The following is a 23,290-nucleotide window of genomic DNA, read 5'->3' on the forward strand; positions in this document are numbered from 1 at the left end:
TTAAAAAAGCTAATGTAATATAGTTGACTTCATATGTATAGTCATCTATTAAATAATCTTTCTTGAATTCTAATAATGGTCTATCTAACAAATATAATTAGGCCATCACTTGTATCCTGTCAAAGGCTAACAATCTTTTAATGTATGAAATATTAAAAGGCTATTATAAAAATAACACTGTCTAAACTACTACTTAACTCTGAAATTAGGAAACATCTTTTTCTTTTTACTGTGGCCACTGTTTTCTTAAGTGCTTTATACTGATGGTCCTACTAGTATTTTTTATAATCATGGGAGATCTAACAAGAATACTGACATTATCTTCTTGTGTTCTGATTATGTTAACTACAGTTGAAAGGATGATGTCAGACCCCATTCTTAGCATACCATAACATTAAACAAGGCCTTTGGAAAATATTTAAACACTGGTTGTCATTATTTTGAAATTATGTTAATTATATTTGAAGTTAAGCTAGTTCTTTTTCACCTGAAAAAATATTTTTCTTCACCTTTCTGTGAAAATATATTCTATCACAGCCTTTTGTAGTTTTCTATAAACAATAATGACATGTTGTCTTTTGTGATTTCTGAAAGGATATTTAGTCACTCAGAAAAAACAAAAACAAAACTAAGCTATGGACTCGAATGGAAAACTATCACCCAGAGACTTTCCCAGAGATTTCTAACTGTACCTCTGTTTTTCCTTTTACAAAGCATTTCATGATTTTAATGTATGTGAGGCAAGGACGAGTTGCATTCTGGGAGTTTTGACAATATGTATGATAGAAAACTTAAATATTTGGCCTCTACATTTAAAGAGATTTCTCCACCTGTATTCTGTTGGCTCTGTTATTTTTGTATTCCTTGTTATTTAAAATGTCTTTATCGTTTAGGTCCATACTGAGGAAATACAGCATGTCGGATTCCAGATTAATATAGAGAAAGGCAACATTTTTTCACTTTTTACTACCATCTTTCGAAGTTTGGACCCCAAGTTCAGTATGGAAAGATAGCAGAGAAATTTAAAGTAATAAAAACAGAAAATACATGGTTTCGGAGCTGATAAATGTCTGTTTAATCAAATTTTTCCCTTTCAGGCCTTTTTAACGTTTAAAGAGCTGTTTATGTAGCTTGCTTTAAAAAAAAAAATCCATGGCCAATTCTGCCAGTATATATATTTATTAAAGAATACTGAAATACAAAAAAAAGCGTTATTTATGAAACAAATACACAAGACTTACATTTCAATAGGCTCAGAAATCCTCAAACACAAGGTACATAGAAAATTAACGATACGTTAAAAATTGTTCATTGAAATGTGCAAAATCGCTTTCAAAGTTTAATCCTTTCCCACATTACATTAATATCAGGTTCTCTAACTTTTAAAAAGGAAAATATTTGGTAGTTGTAGAACAAGCCGCCTGCTCCTCTTGCCCACAAACCATTCAGAGTGGCAAGTCTATTTTCATTTTATTTCAATTTTTTTTTTTTTTTCTTTTTAAGCAAAGGAAGGGTACGGCGGGGGTTGCTAAATTTTCTAGCTACAAGGATGAAGAAAACACATTTTCTGCAGGCATGGGTCTTGACAGCTTGCAAACAACTCGAGCAAGTACCTGGGCCACGACCCGCACCGAGACGCGGTACGTCTCTGGGCAGAACCCAGTCCGCCCAGGTGCGGACCTCCTGTTTTTCCGCGGGGTTGGCGGACCGCGGCCCTGCGTGGGTTTTACGGCCGAGGCGGCGGCAGTGGCGCGTGTGCGGCGGCGGCGGCGGGCGGGAGCGCGGAGGAGGAGAAAGGAACGTTGTCAGTCAGGCCGCCGGAGACCCCGCCGCAGCACGGCAACTATACTCTCAGGTCGAAAGGCCTGAGTGGCTTCGACACGAGGCGCCGAGGGACCAACCGGGCCGAAGAGGGGACTTCACCCTTCCGTATTTTCTTGGGTTTCTGTCCCAGGCGGTGACGTGACGTGCTGACGGCGGGCCCGTGCCGGGGAGCTGGGCCGCTTTTTGTCAGCTCCGAGCTCGGCCCCTCCTCCCTCCCTCCGCCCGCCCCACCAGCCGGAGCCCGGCCCAGTGCTCCAGAGAAAGGCCGGCCTGCGGCACCCGCCACCGTCGCCGAGCGCCCGCACCCGGGTCTGGTGAGTCTGGGACGCGGCCGCGGGGCCTAGAGCGAGTGGGACGGCCTGGTCTCGGCCTGGTCGGCGGCCCGTGTGGCGCTTTTATGCGCTAGGCGGGTCGGTGTGGCGTGCGGCGGCGAGCAGGCCCCAAGGAGGCCGCAGTTAGGCCCAGGAAGGAGCCCGGCTGCCCCGAGCAGCGGCGGAGGCGCGCTCTGTTACCGGGCGGGATCTGGGGGAGGGTCTCCCTGTGGCCCGGGAGGCGGCCGAGGGGCATCGGGTTGGCGCCGCGGCCGGCCCGGGCACCGCGCGCGAGTGAGGCCTGGCAAGGAGGCGAGGGCTGTAGGCGGGAGGTGAAGGCCGCTGGCCGGCCTGCCCGATTTTCGCTATGTAAATATAGACGGGGTTGGGGGGGCGAGGGGGGACAAGATGGCGGCGGATTTACGCCTGCTGCAGGGGATGGCTGGGAGGGGGAGCCGCCATCTTGAAGGTGGCTTTTGAAGGCGAAATTCCGCTACAGCCCGTGAGGTGGGGTCGGAGAGCAGACGGCGGCGGCTCGGGTGGCGGGTACCGGCGGCCCGGTACGGCAGCGTGTACGCGCGGAGGGGGCGTGCTCGCTGCCTACAGCGGCCGTGGTCCTTCCAGTCGTGATGAGCCCTCGGGCTCCAGGCGCTCGGCGGCAGCGCCTCTTTCCTGCCCTGCCTACCGCAGCTTGCTGGCTGGCTGCAGTTTCCGCTGTATTTTAGCTGAGCTGCTGGCAATCACGACCTCGCGCCTTACCCCCGCCCTTGAAGCCACCCTAGGGCGGTTAGGGCCGATGACCGCCTAGGCACCTGAGCTCACGAAGGCAAATGAGAATCTAGGAAATTTTATTTTTACTTAAGTAAAGTCATACATGCACCTTGACGTGCCTATCTTGAGGTTTTCCACCAGTTGCCTCCCTGAGTATCTCAGTAATAGAAAATGAATTTGATGGGAAAAAAGTGCTCGTAACTCTTTTTTGTGCCGCAGGATACAGATACTTCGAAAGCGATTAAAAGTCTGAAGTCTTCTTTTCCTTAGCTGGAAAAATTTTGTTGGAAACTTCCGTTTAAGCGACTAGTGATAATTTTACACTGTATATAGTAAGAGTTGGAAATGGGGTTTTCTTACTGAAGTACGATAAAGTGATGCATTATTTACGAGTTTTTGTACCGTGCTGCTGTTTAGATTTTGTCTTATTTGAAAAGTCTTAAGGTACAGTCCCATTCTTTACAGTACTTTACATTGTATATTATTCAGGTTTATTGGTGAACTCTTTAAGCCTGTGTGAGCTTTGCGCTGTACTAGTAAAGATTGAAAAAGTTCCGAAAATCGGATGATGCCTGCAAGAAGTTCACTGCTAAGGTTTCATAGGAATGCGAGGTCTTCATTTGGAGCATTCGGAAAGGGTCCCTGAAGTAGGAGGAATTCTAGGAAGGTACTTACTGAAAATTTGTGGGACTTCATTAGGTGGAGATAGAAGTAGGGAAAGGGCATATTTTAAGTTTGAAGCTTCTTCAGAAGACAGCACATATTTAAAGTTTGACTAGAGTGGATGTATAGGTAGGGGCATACTGGAAATTGAGACTAGAAAAGGTAGATTCTGAGGTAGACTGATGGAACACCTAAGCTGTGCTTCGTATTTATTTAGCAGTTCTGGCTCCAACCATTGGGGAGAACTTTTAAAGTTGAGAAATAATGAAAACTAGTAGTAAGTTGATCAGTGTTTTCTTTATTAGAAAAATTATCGAGTATTGCTGCTTCTTGAATGACTCATGTGTTCTTGACAGCTGCTCCTTTTTTCTTTTCTTTTTTTAAATAAATTTATTTAATAAAGACTGCGTTGGGTCTTTGGTGGTGCGCCCAGGCTTTCTCTAGTTGCAGTGAGCTCCCCACTCCCTTCTCTTCCTTGCAGTGCACAGGCTTCTCACTGCAGCAGCTTCTCATTGCAGAGCATGGGCTCTAGGCACGCGGGTTTCAGTAGTTGAGGCACTTGGGATTCAGTAGCTGTGTGGCTCCTGGGCTCTAGAGCACAGGCTCAGTAGTTGTGGCGCACAGGCTTAGTTGCTCCATGGCATGTGGGATCCTCCCTGGATCAGGGATGGAACCCGTATCCTCTGCATTGGCAGGCGGATTCTGAACCACTGCACCACCAGGGTAGCCCGACAGCTGCTCCTTTTTTCTATCCTAAGTTCTAACATCAAGTAACGTTTTGCTCAAAATTATTATATTTCCTCTAGTGAACAAAATTTTAGTTAACCATGGTACAACATTACAGGAATAATTTAGGAAGTAGGTTTGAAAAAACAGAAGAGTAATTCCTAAAAACACAATAAATAACCTTGACATGGCCTTGTGCAAACCTCCTTCCCCCGGTGAAGGCAACCGCATCGTGAAAATAATTTTATTACTCTTCTCTGAAGCAAGCTTTAAACTTTGTTTTTTCATTTATGAATGTCCTAGATGCAGGTTTCAGAAAGCATGTGTTTCCTAATCTTTCAACACGTGATGCTCCATGAGAAAGATTATCACATTTATCATGAATGGCCATGTTTAGAAAACTTAGAAACTGGACTGAAGGAGACAGATGGGAAGCAAGTTGCTAATGCAGCCTAGTTGTTGAGGTGTGAAGGATGAACATAAACTGTAGAAATAGTTGCTTTATATCTTGACAGCTGGGAAACAGAAAGAACTCTGAGAAGATAGAATGGTATGCTGCATAGTACAGCAGAAGCAGATGTTCCAGTACAGCAACAAAGGATGTTCAAGATAATGATTATATTAAACTCAAATGTATAATTAAGAAGACAGGTAAGTGTATGACTTTAAAGCATTTCTATCAGAAATGGTTAAATATATGATGTTTTTTGCTTGAAGGGGTAGATTCTGATGACAGGTATTAGCCAGCTGTTTTAATTTATGTGTATTTTTCAAATAGAGGCAGTTTTTTTTTTTTAAAAAAGCATACAACACTTTTTGTAAATGGTTTCTCTGATCCTATTTAATTTGTATTCTCACAGAATAATCTTTGTGTTATTTGTATTTGAGCACATTGTGGCAATTGCAAACTTTAAAAAAAAATTCTCTTGTCAACTCCAGTCTTTCAAATTTTTTTGAAGTCTTTTTATTCTTTTACTTAACTGAGAAAGGTAGATGGTCATTTGATGTAAATGATTGTTCTCTTTAGCTTCATGCTTTTGCTCTATTTCTACTTAGGCTTTCTTCCATTTCTTTTACTGCAGTGCTCTCCTTCCAAGCCCAGGTGCTCTGCTTAACCTCTTCCCAGACACTCTGCTGGCTCATTTCTCTCTCCTTAAAATTTTCTTAGGTTCTCTAATCTTCTAAAAATCATCAGTCCTTTTTTTTCCCCCCCACTTATTTCTAAATTCATTATTTCCCAAATAACGAGACTATTCCACAGTACAATTGGTATGTCACATAAAAGTGTTTTGTGTTTCAGAGACTCTGTGCCTTCTGTCTCTGCTGTGGTTCTTTTTAAAATCTCATGTGGAATCTCCCTTGACGTCAGTCCTCTATCCTGTTTTCTCCAGTCTTCTCTGGCTTCGCTGTCTCCTCTTGTCTGAGATTCTCACCTAGCATTTCTCGTTGCCTGCTGAACAACTCATTTGCCTTCCTGACACTCCATACTCAATATGGCTAAAATAAAATGTATCTGATACATATTAAGTGCCCAATAATATGAGCTGAAAAAGCAGTTTCTTCATAGAATCCCTAAAACAACTCCTGCTTGTTGATTTCTTTCTGTTTGTGACTTTATTTTCCCAGGCTTTTCTTTTCGTGTCCCATAGAACAATACAGACATCTTTAACTTACCATTGAAGCTGTTGTATTCTATTAGTTTATATTTTGTTTTCTTCAGGTCCTAACTGTAGAGACAGTTTCTCATCCTGCCTTGTCCCCTTAGCAAAATGATCTGGCGCATGGGCATCATTTCCAATAAATATTATTTGAATGACTGAATGCAGAGATTTATATGGAGTTGAATAACTTTCCAATTGGAATTAGCTTAAACAGTTACTGTGTACGGACAAGGGTATAAATATTAAGGCATACTGTGTCCACATTATAAAGGTACAAAGTCCAAATGGGAGCTCAGGATAACCTTCCCTGCCTGCTTTATTCTCCTCTTTTTCATATTCTTCACCTGATAGGAATATGGGCAGTCCATTCTTATTATTTTTCAGTACAACATTTTATAAAATTATGCAGGAGTCCTGACGTGGAAAAGTTTGAGAAACTCCTAGTCTAATTTCATAGTAGACTTGTATTTTAATAAGTAAGTAGGCCGTGGCTTATTTATTCATTAATAGTTACAGTTAAGTTTTAAGTTGTTTGAATTTTCAAAACAGTGCTGCTCTCTTTGTACATAACTCTTCTCTCTTGGGTTTATGATATAAATGGAATTGGTACACTGAAGTGTATATATATGCATTGTCAGCTCTACTGGGAATTGCCAAGTTCTTTCCACAGTGGTTGTATTTAGTTGATACTAAATTGTGAGTCTCTGTTTCTTCATAGCACTGCCAAAGACTTAACAGTTTAATTTCTTATAGTTTCCAGGGATTAGATGTTTTCTGATTGTCGCTTTAACTTTGCGTCAGTCAGAATACTAGTGAGGTGGAGCCTTTTTTTCCCACATGTAAGTGAAATCATACAGTATTCGTCTTTCTCTGACTAATTTTACTTAGTCTCATATCCTCTAGGTTCATGCATGTTGTCACAAATGGCAATATTTCATTCTGTTTTATGGTTAACATTCCACACCTTTATTCATCTGTATGGTGCAGTTAGGTTGCTTTTATACCTTGGTGATTGTAAACAGTCCTGCAGTAATGAACATTGGGATGCATGTTTTTCTCTAATTAGTGTTTTTATTTTTAGTGTTTTTATTTTGATAAATACCTAGGAGTGTAATTGCTGGATCATATGGTAGTTCTATTTTTAATTTTTTGAGGAATCTTCATACTGTTTTCCACAGTGGCTGCACCAATTTACATTCCCACCAACAGTGCATGAGGGTTCCCTTTTCTCCACACCCTTTTGCCAATACTTGTGATTTGTTGTCTTTTGGATATTACTCATTCTGATTGATGTGATGTGATGTGATCCCTCATTGTGGTTTTGATTTGTATTTCCTTAATAATTAGTGATGTTGAGCATCTTTTCATGTGTCTGTTGGCCATCTGTATGTGTTTTTTGGAAAAATGTCTATTCAGATTCTCTGCCTATTTTTTTAAATTAATTAATTAATTTATTTATTTTTGGCTGTGTTGAGTCTTCGTTTCTGTGCGAGGGCTTTCTCTAGTTGTGGCAAGAGGGGGCCACTCTTTGTCATGGTGCGCGGGCCTCTCTTGTTGCGGAGCACAGACTCCAGATGGGCAGGCTCAGTAGTTGTGGCTCATGGGCCTAGTTGCTCCACGGCATGTGGGATCTTCCCAGACCAGGGCTCGAACCCATGTCCTCTGCATTAGCAGGCAGATTCTCAACCACTGCGCCACCAGGGAAGCCCCTCTGCCTATTTTTTAATTGGGTTGTTTGTGGGGTTTTGTTTTGTTTTGTTTGTTTGATGTTGTGTGACTTCTTTTTACATTTGGATATTAACACTCTATTGGATATATCCTTTGCAAATATCTTCTCCCATTCATTGGGGGCCTTTTCGTTTTGTTGGTATTTTCCTTCCCTGTGCAAAAGCTTTTTAGTTTGAAGTAGTACCACATCTGTTTATTTTTATTTCCCTTGAGGAGGGAAATAAAAGAAGAGAAATAAAATTTCTCTTTTTTATGTGTGTAAAAAAAAATACTACTAATGTCAAAGGGTTTGCTGCCTGTGTTTTCTTCTAGAATTTTTATTGTTTCAGGTCTTACATTTAAGTCTTCAATATGTATTGAGTTTATTTTTGTGCATGGTGGAAGAGAGTAGTCCAGCTTGATTCTTCTGCATGTAGCTATCCACTTTCCTCAACAGCTTTTATTAAAGAGGCTCTCTTTTCCACATTGTATTATTTTTGCATCCCTTGTTACAGATTAATTACGTGCAAGTATGGGCAGTTCCTTTGTACATAACTTGTTTATAATATTATGTCTTTGTCTTTAACTTTTACCATTTTAATTACACTGTATCTTGATGTGTTGTTCTTTGGGTTAATCCTGTATGGGACTTGCTGTGCTTCCTGGACTTGGATGTCTGTGTCCTTTCCCATTTTAGGGAAGTTTTTGGCTATTATGTCTTCAGATATGATCTCTGCCTCTTTTCCTAATCTCTTCTCCTTCTGGGACTCCTGTAATGTGAATATCAGTACACTTGAAGTTGTCCCAGAGGTCTCTTAAACGATCCTCATTTCTGTTCATTCTTTTTCTTTTTTCTGTTCAGCCTCAGCAGTTTCCACTAGTCTGTCTAGTCACTGATATGTTCTTCTGTATCATCTAATCTACTGTTGATTCTTTCTAGTGTGTTTTTCATTTCAGTTATTGTATTATCTCTATTTGGTTGTTTTTTATCTTCTACCTCTGTTAAAAACTTCTAACTTCTCACTCTGGGAATCCATTCTCCTCCCAAATTCTTTGACTATCTTTATGATCATTGCCTTGAACTCTTTATTGAGTAGATTGCCTATCTCTACTTCATTTAGTTCCTCTGGGGTTTTATTTCTGTACATACGGCAACTGGTGTGGAGTATTAGTGGGTCTTAGGGCTATTGCTGACCCACTAGTGGGCAGAGCTGAGTGCTGGGGTCTCTAACTGCGGGGCCAAAGGTGTCCTGGAGTTGGTGTTAGCCAGCTGGTGGGCAGGGCCTGGTTCTGATGGCCAGATGTGAAGTCCCATGAGGTTCCCAGGCTGGGTGGTCCCATGCTAGTGCCAGTGCACTGTGTGTGTGGTTGATTCCCAGGGCAGCTATGGGCTGAAGGGCCTTAAGATTAGCTGGCCTCCTGGTGGCTGGGGCTGTGTCCCTTCCTGCTAGTTGCTTGGACTTCCTGGTACTGGTGCTGACAGACTGGTGGCTGGGCCAGGTCCCAGTGCTAATAAGCTAGAGGGAGGGCTCCAGAGTGATGCTTGCCAGCACCAGTGTCCACATGGTAGAACAAAGCTCCCAAGAATGGCTGCCTCCAGTGACTGCGTCCCCAGGGTGAGCTCCATTTGTCCCTTCTTTTCCAGGAGACTCTCCAAGATCAGGTATCAGCATATGGATCTAACCTGGGTGTCTTTCAAATCACAGCTTCTGTATGTGCCCTTTAAGAATGGAGTCTAGGGCTTCACTGGTGGCGCAGTGGTTGAGAGTCTGCCTGCCGATGCAGGGACACGAATTCGTGTCCCGGTCCGGGAAGATCCCACATGCTGCAGAGCAGCTGGGCCTGTGAGCCATGGCCGCTGAGCCTGCGCGTCCGGAGCCTGTGCTCCGCAACAGGAAAGGCCACAACAGTGAGAGGCCTGCGTACTGCAAAAAAAAAAAAAAAAGAATGGAGTCTATTTCCCGCCTTCTTCTAGGTCTCCTCAGAGTAAGCCCCACTGGGTTTCAAAGTCAGACATACTGGGAACTTGTCCTCCCAGTGCAAGACCCCCAGGCTGAGGAGCCTACTGAGGTGCTCCAATTCTTTACTCCTTGGGAAGAATCTCTACAATTGTGATTATCATCCCATTTGTGGGTCACCTACCCAGGGATATGCATAGGCCTTGACTGTACTGCATATCCACCACTTCTGTCTCTTTGTGGTTCCTTCTTTGTATCTTTTCTACTAGTCTCTGGTTTTTCTCAACAATACTTGCTCTGTAGATATAATTTTGGTGTTTGTGTGAGAGGAGGTGAGCTCAGGGTCTTCCAACTCCTCAAAATCTTAGTAAGTATTCTCTTATTCTTTGTAGAATTGTTTTAGTTGTCTTTTTCCTTTAACTTTTTTTAGACTCTTTATTTCAGTTGGAAAAATTATTAGATTTTTGTATTTGCATCAAGTTTATACAATATATGGACAATATATGGACATACATATATGCCTTTGATGAACATGGTTTATTTCTGTAGGCTTATTAAAGTCCTTTTATAACATTTTCTCCATCATCATCGTCTTTGCCATTGTCATCAAACACTTATTGTGCGCCAGCACTGTTCTTCAGACAGTACTAATATAATAACTTCTAAAATCTCCCTACCATAATTACACATTTCATTTATTTATTTATTTTTGGCTGTGCTGCGTGACTAGTGGGATCTTAGTTACCCAACCAGGAATTGAACCCTGGCCCTTGGCAGTGAGAGCTCCGAGCCCTAATCACTGGACAACCAGGGAATTCCCAATACACATTTTCTTGTATCCTAAGTTTGCTTTGAAACTTTGAAACCCCAGGGATTGAAACCCATAATCTTAGTGGAGGTAGAATTTTAATTTTACCATCTGGCTCCAGAGTCTACACCTATACCATACTATATATTGCTTTTCATATATGCATTGTTAACTGTATTGTGTTACGTTGTGTAACTTTTGTGGCCATAGTGAATAGCAGTTTTTTAAAAGTAACAATTTCAGTTTATAATTTATAACAGACTCTGTTGACATGCAGAAATTGACTATGAAAACTTTCATTATTAAATGTATGACCATACTGCATAGATTCTGAGGTGCACTTTCCTCCTTATAGGTCAATATCTCTGAAATTGAAATGTATTTATCACAGCCTGCAGTATTCAGGAACTACTCATTTTGTATCCCTCCACATGAGTTACAGTCATTATTGGTTACTACATACATTGCTAATACTTATCAGACAGTACTCCTGAAAGTAGAATAAATTGCTCTTGGAAGAGTTGAAAGAAGTTAAACAGCAGTCAGAGCCTGGGTTGTTTGATTCATATTTCAGTCATAGGATACGTGGTCATACATTGAGAGTCTTTTTATCACAAAATTTCCAACTTTGAACAGAAGCTGCTTAACTTACTTTAGCAAAAATGAAATAATGACTTTAGTCAAAAAATAAAGTGCTGGCATCAAAGTTTGAGAAGTAAGTGTCATTGACTTGTAAGAAGATTCTACAGATGGTAATTAAGAGATGCTTCATCAACACCTTGTTGTTGGGAGAAAACTGTAGTTAGACATGGACATTGAACAGCTTTGAGCAGAAAAGTGAGCCACAGTAGCACCCTGAATGTGATGTGAAGAAGTTTTAATATTCTAAATGCATTTCTTTTGGTTATTTTTCACACACATGCCAACTCCAGTATGTATTTTACAGTTATAAATGATGACGAATTATATCATTTTACTGAGCAGTAGTTTTTCTTAGTGGTATGTAAAATAATGGTTCATCTAATAATTAAGAGCATCTTCAGAGTCCATGAAATCCAGTAGTGATACTAGTTAGTGGACTTTTTGCATTTTCTCTGTAATTGTGTTTTCTGTTAATAATGATGTTAGATTCAGTTTTTAATGGTATAGGTACTTGAAAGAGTGGTTCCAGTGTTTTTTTCTTTAAATATTGATACTGCAGTGTTCTCTTAGGTAAATATTCTTTAAATTCTCTTCCTTTAGAGTTTAGAAGTTTTTATCATAAAGAGGAGTTGAATTTGGGGGATGCTTTGGCCTGCATCTGTTGATTTTTTTTTTCCTTTGATCCATTAATGTGCTGAATTTTATTAATGGATTTCCTAACTTTAAATTCTCTTTGAATTTTCTGTATAGTTAGTATTTACATTCCCATATCATTGAGCTGTAATTTGTCCCTTATTTCTCAAGATCTTTTTTTTTTTTTTTTAACATCTTTATTGGGGTATAATTGCTTTACAATGGTGTGTTATCAAGATCTTTTTAAACACTAGCTTACAAACTAATTCTTTCTACTTCTCTTCTTCCAGTTATTCAACTTAAATGTTAAATATTGCTTAACTTGATTTCAGGTAATGAACGTTAATCAGTATGCTTACCTTCTTTTTAAACTTCCATTTGAAGGTAGGGTTTGCTGACTAGAAAAAAAAAAAAAAGGAAGTTTAAAATTCACTGTGCCAGGTAATAAAAAGATTAGCTGAGGGATGGATAAGGGGAAAAAAAAAGATGGTTAGGACTTTACTTAAGATAGAATGAAAGTTAACTTTAAAATATTAGAGGAAAACTAGATAGATTTAAAAGGATAACAGTGAGAGGTTTTTTAAAAATATAATTTTTAAAGTATTAAATTTTTTTTGGAGAATTTTTATATGGAAGAAGGCTAGACTATGGAAAACTAGAATAAGTTTTTTTTTGTTGTTTTTTTGCCACCCTTTGTGGCATGTGGGATCTTAGTCCCCAACCAGGCATCGAACCGATGCCTCCTGCAGTGGAAGCATGGAGAGTCTTAACCGTTGGACCACCAGGAAAGTCCCTAGAATAAAGAATTTTTAATATATAGTGATGAAACAGCTTGATATTTTATCTCTGTGAATGAAATTTAAAAATTTGCAATTATATTTGTTTCATCTTTTAAAAACTAGATTTAGTTCTAATTTTAACAGTGCACTAATTCTCCAAATGAAGAGAATAAATAGAGGTGGATTGTATTTTGGCATGATTTTCTGACATAATTGTGAGCCATCATTATATGGCATTTTCACTTCATACTGGAATTGCAATATGAAAATTGTATGTCAGTTTTCTAAGACCTTTGCTAGGCTTAATCTTGTGGATATTTTTGTTTCTCTAGCTGTTAATTAGTCTTCCTATAGATTTTAATTTAAGTCAGTGGCCATGACTGTGACTGAGCATATCTTTTTCATTTTCACCAACTTTTTTACATCTTTTGTGCTTTACATTTTCACTTTAAATATAATTACTTTGTATTTAGTTTGTATTATTATTATGTTTAAAGAATTGATCTGTCATACTAATCAACAAAGATAATGTGTTTTGAGTGGAAAGCAGAGTTTACAGTTACGTGGAAGAAATGTTTTGAGTTCATTAGTTGAGTGAACTCCAAGCAGTTTTCTTGTTCACCCGTATTGTTAAACTATTGTATATTTTTAAACATATACAATATGGTCATTTTAATGAACAGCATTTAAAAAAATTATATATAAACAACAGTTCTGTGGGGTGTGCACATATCACTTCAGTGCCAGTGGCACATTAAATACGTTCATTCTTAAGACTTTTGCTTTCTCCTGCAACCATTAGATCTGCTGAGATTCGGGTAATGAACATTCAAACAACTTAAATAGGCTTCAGAAGATACTGTGAAATAATTGAAACTGGAGAATAAGAGTCTTAGAAGGATTAAAAAAGTAAAATAGATAACATGTTTATGAGAAATGAGTAAAGTCCCTTTGTGTCCTTGAGCACATTTCTTAGCTTTCAAAGCTTCAGTGTCATTAATTGGAAAATGGGGCTGGTAATATCTACCCCTAGTTCAGGTAAAGATAAAATGAGATAATTTATGCAAAGACTTTAGTACAGTTTCTGAGATCTAGCAAATTATCTGCAAATGACAGCTTTTTAAAGGATGGAAACAGAATAGATTAAAATAAGCATGAATACAAATTAAAAAGTGTACACACTGGACTTTCCTGACTTTGTTAGCTAACAAAGTAGAAATAATGGTAGACTAACATCTAGTACTTTAATAAAACAATGTGAGACCTTTTTCACAAACATATTAAATTTAAGGATTCATAAATTAAAGAAGAGTAGTAGATTGGAAAAAGTTAATATTTTAAGGATGTCAATTCTTCCCAAATTGGTCAGTATAAATTAACAGAATCCCAGTCAATCCCCTTTAAAGAGAGGTTTAAATATATGCCAATAAGGACGAATATACCACACACATATACTGGTAGGTCTTTAAAAAGTCAGTGAGATAAAACTCAGCTGAGAGATGTATAAAACTCATAAGCAACATATTAACAAAAAAACCCTAACGTTCATTTTTCAGTAAAATTACAAATTTTAAAAATACTAATTTCCAGTGCTCATTGGGTTTTAGGGAAGTGTAGGTACTTTTACATTACTGGTAAAAGCATAAAAATTGTTAGGAGAGTTTTGTGGAGAGCGTCTTAACAATATCGGGGTTTTTTCTGTTTTGTTTTTGCTGTGCCATGTGGCTTGTGGGATCTTAGTTGCCTGACCAGGGATCAAACCTGGCCCTGGCAGTGAAAACTCCAAATCCTAACCGCCAGACCGCGAGGATATTCCCTCAAATTTTTATGTGTACAAAACAGTCTGACTCACGTGACCTTCTTTACAGTTTTCCTATAGAATATCCACCAAAATGTAAACGACACAGCAAAAAACCAAAATGTGCTGTCACAGTGTTGCATACTAAAATACTGAGATAGATACAAGCAGTATTCATGTCTCATTTTGAACTTCGCTAAATTAAGTAAGAGCCTACTCATAACCAACTGAATCTGCTTAAAGGGCAAATTATGGAATTTACCATACTTTTTAAAAATCTAGCAGGAAATGGAGCATCTCTTAATAATTCTTACCTGCTGAGGAAAAGTAGCCCTCTTGAGGAACATTAATCATAATGGTGGTAAGATGTAGAGGTAGTTTATTTAAAATGCATTATTACCTTATCTGATATCGATTGTGTTGGCCTCAAGTATTAAACACATTCACTCATGTGAATAACCATTACCCTGATTTTTTAAATGACATTATGAGTAACAGAGAAGCCTCACTCCTGTCACCTTCCCAGTCAATTATTCCTCCCTTTGCAAGAAAGAACCACTATTCTGACTTCTGTTACCATTGATTTGGTTTTTATTTTTGTGTGTTGGGCTTTCCAGAGCAACATTATGCCTGGAAAAGTTATCCATGAAATTACTTATAGCAGTTAATTCATTCTTATTGTGTATAATAATGAGTTGTATAAATATTCCATCATTATCCATTCTGATATTTATTAACTTCAGAGAGTACTGTTGGAGAATGTACATTTATTGGATTGGCCAAAAAGGTCATTTTGGTTTTTCTGTAAAATCTTAACAGAAAAGTCGGCACGAACTTTTTAGCCTACCCAGTACATGCTTTGGTGCTGGTAGTAAACAGTAATTTGCTAGGATTTTAATTGAATACAGAGGTTAATTTAGGGGAAATTGACATTACAGAGGCAGTGTTTTCTAGAGCAACAGAATTCTCCCTTTGTCTTTTAAGAAGAATCTCACTAGAGTTTTCAGTTAACATAGCCAATCATGTATTTAAGTGGTAAAAAATCTATTGTCTTTAATAGTACTAATTTTGTACTATTCTACTTTTCTGAACTGGTTATGATGATAGTATTTCTGTTGGTTTTTTGGATTTCTTGGATATATAAGGTATAAATCAGAAATTTGACTATAATCATGCATTTACTTATCTTACCTAACTGAATTGGTTAGCAGTTTCCAGTATTAAAATACAAGGCATCTTAATCTTCTGACCTTTGTGAGAATGTAGTGTTTCACCCCTAAATTCAAGGTATGCAGTTTTACTTTAAAGTAATGCAAATATCATTCCTCTTTATTATGTGAGCTGATTTTATTTGTGTAATAGAAACCCTTTGTAGCAGGTTAGACTGATTTTGAAATTCTGAAGTGCATACTTATACACTTGTGCACACATTTTTATTGTGTTAAGACATATCTCTTTTTCTACTGAGTGAATATTTTTAAGTAAAAAATCAATATTGAATTTCAACTTTTTGACATCTTTAAGAGTATCGTCCTTTTTTACTTGCAGCCCATTGATATGGACTAATTGGCTCCATCCTGATTTCTTACTTTGTTAAGGGATGTGTTTGTGTGTTTCTCTTTCAGATTATGGATCATATTTGCAAATACTTGAACTGGTATCATAAGTAATAGAGTTTGGGAGTGGTTTGATTTATTTTATCAGGTTTTGGTTTTGGAGATTTGTTGACTTTGCCAAAGGAATTGTAAAATGCTCTAAAATAATTCATAAAGCTTTAGAATTATTTGTTTTTGGAACTTGTGAAAAAATTCACCTATGAAAGAATTTGGGTTTCAAGCTGTTTGAAATGTTAACATTAGACAGGTTATTGTATTTACTTTTACGATTGCTTGAGTTTTCTATCTCCGGTTAATACTGGTAAATTTTAAAAAATTAATAATTTTTGGCTGTATTGGGTCTTTGTTGCTGCACATGGTCTTTCTCTAGTTGCGGCGAGCGGGGGCTACTCTTGGTTGTGGTGTGTGGGCTTCTGATTGTGGTGGTTTCTCGTTGTGGAGCACGGGCTCTAGGTGGGTGGGGTTCAGTGGTTGTGGTGCACGGGCTCAGTAGTTGTGGCTTGCAGGCTTGTGGGATCCAACTCGCAGGCAAGTTGCTCCATGACATGTGGGATCTTCCCGGACCAGGGCTCGAACCTGTGTCCCCTATATTGGCAGGTGAATTCTTAACCACTGTGCCACCCAGGGAAGTCCCTAGAGGCTATTTTCATCTCCTAGGATCAGGAAATACGGGGCTGAGAGTGAATAATGATCATGGGAATAAGAGAAAGGAACAGATAATTGAGTAGTTGGGAGGGAAAGAATAGGAAAGATCAGACATCCCAACTGACAGGGAAGGAAGAAAAGGTCATAGTGATCACGTCTGGAGGAAGCTGGGTTTTATCCAAATGAAATATTCAGTAGATAGTGTGGTGGAAGAATTAGGTCCAAGCCTAGTCTGAGTATGTGGATTTGGGGAATTATCTTTCTGCATATGGTAGTTGAAACCATAGGAATAAAGAGAAAGTAGAAGAAGACATGGCTGATTGCACAACCTTGGGCAAGACAGTAAAGGCTGAGGAGTGACACAGTAACCAGAACTTGGGAGAGTGGGAAGAAAACTAGGGTGTCACTTAAAGACTGAGAAACAAGAGAATTTCAAAACTGAGGGTATTCTCTCTCAAACGCTAATGGGGTGAATGAGAAAAAGGGTTATTCTTTAACCTACGGTTAACCCTACCATTCGTTGAAATATCATTGACATATAACATTATGTAAGTTTAAGGTGTACAGTGCAATGATATGTTGCCAGTATGCATTGTGAATTGGTTGTAAACACCTCTGCCTCATCACGTATTTACATTTTCTGTGTGTGGTGAGAACATTAAATTTTGACACCTTAGCTGCGTTGAAGTATGTAATACAGTATTGATAACTGAAGTCACCATTTGGTATATTAGATTCCCAGAACTTATACCTGAAGTTTGTACTCTTAGACCAGCATGTTCTCATTTCCCCAAACTCTCCTGCTCCTGATCCTACTCTTTATTTCATTGTATTTATAGATGGGCATACCTGCTCTTACTGTATTTTGCTTATTGCACTTCACAGATACTGAGGTTTTTACAAAATGAAGATTCTGGCAACGATGTGTCAAGCAAGTCTGTTGGAATCATTTTTCCAACAGCATTTTGTCATTTCGTGTCTCTGTGTCACATTTTGGTAGTTCTCTCAATATTTTAAACTTTTTTGTTATTATTATATTTGTTATGATAACCTGTGATCTTTGATGTTACTATTGTAATTGTTTGGCGGCACCAGGAACTGCACCCATATAAGACAATGAACTTAATAAATGTTGTGTGTGTTTTGACTGCTTCACCTCTGGGCCATTCCCCATTCTGTACCTTTTCTCAGGTCTCCCTATTCCCTGGGACACAACAATATGTAATAAAAGTAGACCGGCATGAAAAGATGCTCAACATTGCTAATTACTAGAGAAAGACAAATTAAAACTACAATGAAGTGTCACCTCACACCGGTCAGAATGACTGTCGTCAAAAAGTCTACAAACAATAAATGCTGAAGATGGTGTGGAGAAAAGGGAACCCTACTACATAGTTGGTGGGAATGTAAATTGGTGCAGCCAGTGTGAAGAACAGTATGGAGATTCCTTAAAAAACTACAAATAGAGCTGCCATATGATCCACCGGTCCCACTCCTAGCTTCCAAAGGAAGCTCTTAATTCCAAAAGATACATGCACCCCACTGTTCATAGGAGCACTCTTTACAGTAGTCAACACATGGAAGCAACCTAAATGTCCATCAACACAAACATGGATAAAGAAGATGCAGTGTATGTACACCAATGGAATATTATTCAGCCATAAAAAAGAATGAAATAATGCCATTTGCAGCAACATGGAGAGACGTATATACATCATCATACTAAGTGAAGTCAGACAGAGAAAAACAAGTATCGTATGATACCACTTATGTGTGGAATCTAAAAAATAATACAAATGAGTTTATTTACAAACCAAAACAGACATAGAAAACAAACATGGTTACCAAATCAGGGGTGGGCAGTGGTAAATTAGGAGAATGGGATTAACATGTACATACCACTATATGTAAAACAGATAAAAAGGATTTACTGTATAGCATAGGAAATTATATTCAATATCTTATAATAACATAATGGAAAAGAATATGATAAATAATATGTATACATATTCAGTTATGTACACTGGAATGTAACACAGAATTGTAAGTCAACTATAATTCAATTAAAAAAAAAAGGAAAGGAAAAAAAATTAGGAGTGAGAAGAAGAGTCACTTGATGAAGTGAACTTTATTGTTTTATTTTAAGAAATTGCCACAGCCCTCCTGCAGCCACCACACTGATCAGTCAGCAGCTATGAAGATCAAAGCGCAAGACCCTCTATGAGCAAAGATTAGGACTAGCTGAAGCCTCATATGATGGTTATTGTTTTTCAGCAATGAAGTATTTTTAAATTAAGATATGTATTTTTTTAAGATATAATGCTGTTACATACTTAATAGACTACTGTACAGCATAAACGTAACTTTTGTATGCAGTGGGAAGCCAAAAAATTCATGTGACTTCCTTTATTGTGGGGCTCAGGACCTGAACCCAAAATATCTCCACGATATGCCTATAACACATTTTCTTTACTCATTCATCACTAAGCTTGTTTCCATATCTGGGCTATTGCAAATAGTATAGCAGTCTCTGCCTTATCTGAAGTTTCACTTTCTAGGGGTTTTAGTTACCCTGGTCAGCTGTGGTTGGAAAATATTAAATGGGAAATTCTGGAAATGAACAGCTCTTAACTTTTAGATTGCATGAATTGCATGTTGAAGCCTCTTGCCATCTGGCTCTGTCTCAGCTGGGACATGAATTATCCCTTTGATCCATGTATCCTGCCCCTTAGTCATTTAGTAGTTTCCTTGGTTTTCAGATCTACTGTCATGGTTTCACAGTGCCTGTTCTCAGGTAACACTTGTTTTACCTAATAATGACCCCAAAGCACAAGAGTAGTGATGCTGGCAATTTGGAAATGCCAAAGACAAGCATGAAGTGCTTACTTAAGGGAAAAGGTAGCAATTTGGGAATGTGAAAAAGAAGCCATAAAATGCTTCAGGGGAGAAGGTGAAAGTTCTGGACATAATAAGGAAAGAAAAAAATTGCTTAGGTTGCTAAGATTTACATTAAGAATGAATATTCTATCCATGTATAAAATATCCTATCCAGGAAAAAAAAGTTCCTCGTGGTTTTACTGTCACACGTCAGACTGCAAAAGTTACAGCCACAATGCATGATAAATGCTTAAAAAGGTATTGAATTCGTACAATAAAATGTTCTGAGAGACCGCATTCACATAACTTTGTTTACAATACATTGTAATCATTCTGTTTTATTAATACTTAACTGTTGTTAATCTCTCACTGTGTCTGAAAGTTACACTTTATCATAGGTATGTACTTACAGGAAAAAATATAGAATGTATAGCTTTGGTACTGTCTACAATTTCAGGTATCCAGTGGGGGCTTGGAACCTGTCCTGGTGGCTAAGAGGGTAACTACTGTTTTTTAGTGAACATGGCACTGCAGATATCTTTTTGACATAGTGATTTTATTTCATTAGGATATATACCCAGAACTGGAATTGCTGGATCTTATGGTAGTTCAATTCTATTAAGTTTTTAAAGTTTATATTACATTGCAGTATAGTTGATTTACAGTGTTGTCTTAGTTTCAGGTGTACAGCAAAGTGATTCAGTTATACATATACATATATCTATTCTTTTCAGATTCTTTTCCCATTTAGGTTATTAAAGAATATTGAGTAGAGTTCTCTGTGCTATACAGTAGGTCTTGTTGATTATCTGTTTTATATATAGTAGTGTGTGTATGTTAATCCCAAGCTCCTAATTTATCCCTCACCCCACTTTTCCCCTTTTGTTATCATAAGTTTGTTTTCTAAGTCTGTGAGTCTGTTTCTCTTTTGTAAATAAGTTCATTTGTATCATTTTTTTTTAAGTTTCCTCCTATAAGTCAGCGCTCCCCAACCTTTTTGGTACCAGGGACCAGTTTCGTGGAAGACAGTTTTTCCACAGATGGTGGGAGGTGGGGGGTGGTTTCGGGATGATTCAACCACATTACATTTATTGTGCACTTTATTTCTATTATTATTACATTGTAATATATAATGAAATAATTATACCACTCACCATAATGCAGAATCACTGGGAGCCCTGAGCTTGTTTTCATTTGCCACTCACTGATAGGGGTTTGATATGAGACTGAAAGCAATTGATTTATTATGGTCTCTGTGCAGTCAAACCTCTCTGGTAATGGTAAACTGTGTTTGCAGCGACTCCCTAGCACTAGCATCACTGCCTCAGCTCTACCTCAGATGATCAGGCATTAGAGTCTCATAAGGAGCATGCAGCCTAGATCCCTCGCATGTGCAGTTCACACTAGGGTTCACACTCCTATGATAATCTGATGCTGCCGCTGATCTGACAGGAGATGGAGTTCAGGTGGTAATGTAAACAATGGGGGGTGGCTGCAAATACAGATGGAGCTTTGCTCTCTCGCTCACCACTCACTCACCTCTGTGGACTGGTAATGGTCTGTTTCCCGGGGGTTGGGTATCCCTGATATAAGTGGTTTCATACGATATTTGTCTTTCTCTGACTTGCTTCACTTAGTATGATGATTTCTAGGTCCATGCATGTTGCTGCAGATGGCATTATTTCATTCATTTTCATGGCCGAGTAATACTCCATTGTACATGTGTGTACCACATCTTTATCCATTCCTCTGTTGATGGACATCGAGGTTGCTTCCCTGTCTTGGTTATTGTAAATAGTGATGTAGTGAACATTGGGGTGCATCTACCTTTTTGAATTACGGGTTTCTCCAAATATATGCCCAGAAGTGGAATTGCTGGGTCATATGGTAGCTCTGTTTTTAATTTTTTAATTAATCTCCATACAGTGGCTGTACCAATTTACATTCCCACCAACAGTGTAGGGGGGTTCCCTTTTCTCCACACACTCTCTAGCGATTTATTGTTGACTTTTTCATGATGGCCGTTCTCACTGGTGTGAGGGGATACCTCATTGTAGTTTTGATTTGCATTTTTCTAATAACTGGTGATGTTGAGTAAGTATCTTTTTATGTGCTTTATGGTCATCTGTGTGTCTTCTTGGGAGAAATGTCTGTTTAGATTTTTCTGCCCATTTTTTGATTGGGTTGTTTGTTTTTTTGTTATTGAGCTCCATGAGTTGTTTGTATATTTTAGAGATTAATCCCTTGTAGATCACATCATTTATAAATATATTCTCCCATTTTGTGGGTTGTCTTTTGATTTTGTTTATGGTTTCCTTTGCTGTGCAAAGCTTTTAAGTTTAATTAGGTCCCAGTTCTTTATTTTTGTTATTATTTTCATTACTTTAGGAGGTGAAGCCAAAAAGATTGCTGCGATTTATGTCAGAGTGTTCTGCCTATATTTTCCTCTAAGTGTTTAGTAGTATGTAGTCTTACATTTAGGTCTTTAATCCATTTTGAGTTTATTTTTGTGTATGGTGTTAGGGAATGTTCGAGTTTCATTCTTTTATTTATTTTCTTTCATTTCTTTATTCATGCAGTTTTCCCAACGCCACTTATAGAAGATACTTTTTTCTCCATTGTATATTCTTGACTCCTCTGTTGTAGATTAATTCACCGTAGGTGTATGGGTTTATTTCTGGGCTTTCTAGCCTGATCTGTTGATCTATATTTCTGTTTTTGTGCCAGTACCATATTGTTTTGATGACTGTATCTCTGTAGTGTAGTCTCAAGTCAGGGAACCTGACTGTTTGGGTGTTTTGTGTTTCCATACAAATTTAAAGTTTTTTTGTTCTAGTTCTGTGAAAAAATGCCATTCTAATTTGATAGGAATTGCAGTGAATCTTTGATTGCCTTGGGTAGTATAGTCATTTAGACAATATCGATTCTTACGATCCAAGAACATGGTATATCTTTCCATCTGTTTGTGCCATCATTGATTTCTTTCATCAGTGTCATACAGTTTTTGGAGTACAGGTCTTTTGCCTCCTTAGATAGGTTTGTTTCTAGGTATTTTATTCTTTTTCATGTGATGGTAAGTGATATTGTTTCCCTCATTTCTTTCTGAACTTCTGTTGTTAATGTATAGAAAGGCAAGAGATTTTTTGCATATTAATTGTGTACCCTGAAAATTTACCAAAGTCATTGATGAGCTCTAGTAGCATCTTCAGGATTTTTATGTATAGTATCATGTCATCTGCAAATAGTGACAGTTTTACTACTACTTTTCCAGTTTAGATTTCTTTTTTTTTCTTCTCTGATTGCTGTGGCCAGGACTTCCAAAACTGTGTTGCATCACAGTGGTGAGTGTCGATATTCTTGTCTTGTTCCTGGTCTTAGGGGAAATGCTTTCTGCTTTTCAGTTGAGTATGATGTTAGCTGTGGCTTTGTCATATATTGTCTTTAGTACTTTGACGTATGTTCCTTCTGTGCCCACTTTCTGGAGAGTTTTTCTCATAAATGTTGAATTTTGTCAGAAGGTTTTTTCCCATATATGTTGAGATGATCATGTGGTTTTTATTCTTCAGTTTGTTAATGTGGTGTTTCACGCTGATTGACTTGCAGATATTGAAAAATCCTTGCATACCTGGGATAAATCCACTTGCTCATGATGTATCTTCCTTTTAATGTATTGTTGGATTCAGTTTGCTAGTATTTTGTTGACGATTGTTGTGTCTGTGTTCATCAGTGATACTGGCCTGTATTTTTTCTTTTTTTCTTGGTATCTTTGTCTAGTTTTGGTATCAAGGTGTTCGTGGCCTCATTGAATGAGCTTGGGAGTGTTCCTTCCTCTGCAATTTATGGGAATTGTTTCAGAAGGATAGGTGTTAAG

At 38.2% G+C, this 23,290-nt stretch overlaps 1 protein-coding gene across 2 annotated transcripts in view; it reads left to right on the top strand.

Annotated features, from left to right (window-relative positions):
* LOC309978913 (zinc finger X-chromosomal protein-like) overlaps positions 1-23,290 on the top strand; it is a 61,580-nt gene that overhangs the window by 4,747 nt on the left and 33,543 nt on the right. Inside the window, exons 1-2 of one of the 2 annotated variants that reach the window (XM_082865587.1) lie at positions 2,058-2,138; positions 4,811-4,946. The gene's annotated coding sequence lies outside the window, so the exon portion shown is untranslated. Of the gene's footprint in view, positions 1-2,057; positions 2,139-4,810; positions 4,947-23,290 lie in introns of those variants that run through there. The other variant, XM_082865589.1, reaches the window with a different exon arrangement.

Source organism: Leucopleurus acutus (assembly GCF_964270905.1).
Source record: "Leucopleurus acutus genome assembly, chromosome: Y".
Lineage (NCBI taxonomy): Eukaryota > Metazoa > Chordata > Mammalia > Artiodactyla > Delphinidae > Leucopleurus > Leucopleurus acutus.